Source organism: Lygodium microphyllum, chromosome 19 (assembly GCF_053477565.2).
Source record: "Lygodium microphyllum isolate KBCC chromosome 19, Lygodium_microphyllum_v1.1.10, whole genome shotgun sequence".
In the NCBI taxonomy this organism is placed as follows: Eukaryota; Viridiplantae; Streptophyta; class Polypodiopsida; order Schizaeales; family Lygodiaceae; genus Lygodium; species Lygodium microphyllum.
In genome coordinates, this window is record NC_141153.1 from 5,706,850 (window position 1) to 5,709,667 (window position 2,818).

The following is a 2,818-nucleotide window of genomic DNA, read 5'->3' on the forward strand; positions in this document are numbered from 1 at the left end:
ATGTAGCGAAATGTCCATGATGTTTACCCTTCTGATTGCCCTGCTTCTTCCAGCAGTCCTTGGCAATATGACCATACTTCCAGCAGTAATGAAAATCCTTATCCTTATTCGGATTGTCAGATGGACGCTACTGCTGCTAGGAGCCTCTGCCTCTAGGGTTAGATCTCCCCCGCCTCTAAAGTTTCCACCACCTCTTGCATTCGATACCTGCTGGTTGTTATTGCCATAGGATGCATTTTGCTGGCCTCCTCTACTAGAACCATAGCCTCTACCACGGCTGCCATGGTCGTGTTGATTAGAATAAGAGACTGCATCCTTGTTTTTTGAACTACTTGATTGTGTAGCCAAGCCAAGTTTAACCTCCTCATGGATAAGCAATGCAACCAGCTCATTGAAACCATGCATTTTAGCCCGCACAAACATAGAAGTATCAAAAGACTTATACTCATGCCCCAAGCCATTCAAAGTCACAGCAACCATGTCTTCGTCTTCAACCTGTGATCCAACAGATGCCAACTGATCTGCAATGGTCTTGATCTCCATGACATAATCCTGTATAGATATGCTCTCTCTCCATGTTGTTAAATTTCTTCTTTAACTGGATCTTTCTAGCACTTGTGGTCGTGCCATAGTACTTGACCAAGATGTCCCAAGCATCCTTAGGAGAGCTGCAGTTCATTATCTGCATTACCATGGCGTCTGATATACATAGAGGCAACCAGTGCAACACCTTGCGAGCTCTTTCTATCCAAGCTCAGTGTAGTCGTCTTTGATCAGCTGTAGGACTCTTTAACTTAGGTTCGGCTTCTACTCCAGTCACCAACTCCCGATATCCTTTCCCAATTAAGAAGTTCTCCATGCAGAACTTCCATATGGCATAATTATGGATGCCGAATTTCTCCCCCATAATCTGGGTAATATTGTATGTCCTATCAGCATTTGCCATGTCATATGCTCTGCCTGATTACCTGCAAGCCAAAATCTCCCTGACAATTCAGTTTCAGCATGCAACTGTTTATGATAGTTTTCAGCACTCTATATGCTTAGACAGTCAATATTTCAGCCTGAAAAACAATGGTACATACACCTTCTAACACTTGGCAATCACCTAGGTATTGCAGCTTGCATGTACGGATTGCATTCAATGCAAAACTAGCATGTATTTGGGCAACCTATTCATGTACATACAAGCAATCTGTAGGCTAAAAAATAACAGTAAACAGTAGCTCCTCTTTGAGCTCAACACAGAGGGTACATGCCCCAAGAACACTTACAGTAGCTTAGAGATCTATATTTGCATATGGGGTTCCAAACATGTCAATCTGACATTGAGTACATCATGTACTGCAAGTACAAGTGCAGAATATTCTACCTACAAATTTCAGTCAGCCTTTCAGTCAACCAAGACCAGCCAATCACAATGTATTTCAGTCCACAAAACTCCTCACAGTGTCACATACATATGCCACCATACATGGGAGTCAATACATGAACCTGACAGCATCCAAGAGTGTCTTGTGTTTCGAGATGCAGTGGCATACAAAGCATTTATTGTTCATTCACTGTTCATTGACATTCAAGACCGTGTCAAACCATTTGCTTCAGCTCCAGACATTTGCATCAATTCCCTTCTCATTGCTCAATGCATTTGACAGACAAAACTCAAGTCATCAAGTACCTGGAGCTATCCAGGGTTTGATAGTTTTCAGCCAAGTAAAATGCTTCAAATCTGAGTGCATTTGATTAGTAATCTTCAGCTCCAAGACATTCAAACCAATACATATGACTTCTAGTGTATGGCCAAGCTTCAATTGTTGTAGCCAAAGTACATGTCATATAGCTTTGGTGCATCAATAAGAGCCACTTTCTAGTTTGGAGGAGCAAGTGGTAGCGGCTGCCCCAACTCCTCCTTGATCGTAATTCGCGAGCGCCATGCCAGCACTCTATCGCTTCTGATGTTGATGAGTGATGCGTCTCCTAGATTGGTAGTTGTAGCATCTTGGTGATTTGCTGCGCTAATTTGCAGTCGGGCTTCTCCTCCAGAATAGGTTGCAAAGCTAACGGAGCTCCGAATCAACCCTTGCTCGGCTTGAAGCTGTTGTGCCTCTCTCAACCTTAACACTACAAGTACTACATTGGGGAACGTAAGCCTCACTCTGTATAAAGACAAGAAGTGAGCCTCGCTTGCGCTCATTCCCAAATCTCTGCTATAATTTACCGAGCCCACTATCATTCTCGGTTCGATATTGAGGGCAACAACAGCTGCGCCTAGATTGAAATCTTGGCCAGTTGTACTACAAGCTGCCATTGCTGCTACTATTGACCCAGCGGGCGCATGACCATGTGGTGAGATGTGGACAATGCTAGCGGTTGGGTGTTCAAAGTTGATCGGTTGAACATAAATGCCTGGATGGAAAGCCTGTACTTGGAATCCCGCTCTGATACCATGTTTAAAGTCAAAGAAGGGTCGCAGCTAACACAGTGAGGAGTTGAGAGCTCTCACTCATATCTTCCATTATCATTAACACATAACTGAAATGACTGTTTACAACCTAAGGTCTCAAGGACCATTCACAACAAACAACTAAGTCCTAAGCACCGACTTATTTAATGTCTGCATCATGTAATACAGTTGGACAACTCAAGGGTCGGGTACAATCATACCAAAGATAGAAAGATAAGCTTGAAGTCTAACAACTTATTCTAATGTTATAGTAGGAATAAAGAATAAGGTGATAGTAAGGGGTGGCTACAACCTACAGGGTACATGTGTGAGGGCACTAAGTACATAGTGAATGTAGGTAGCTAGACACAAGGA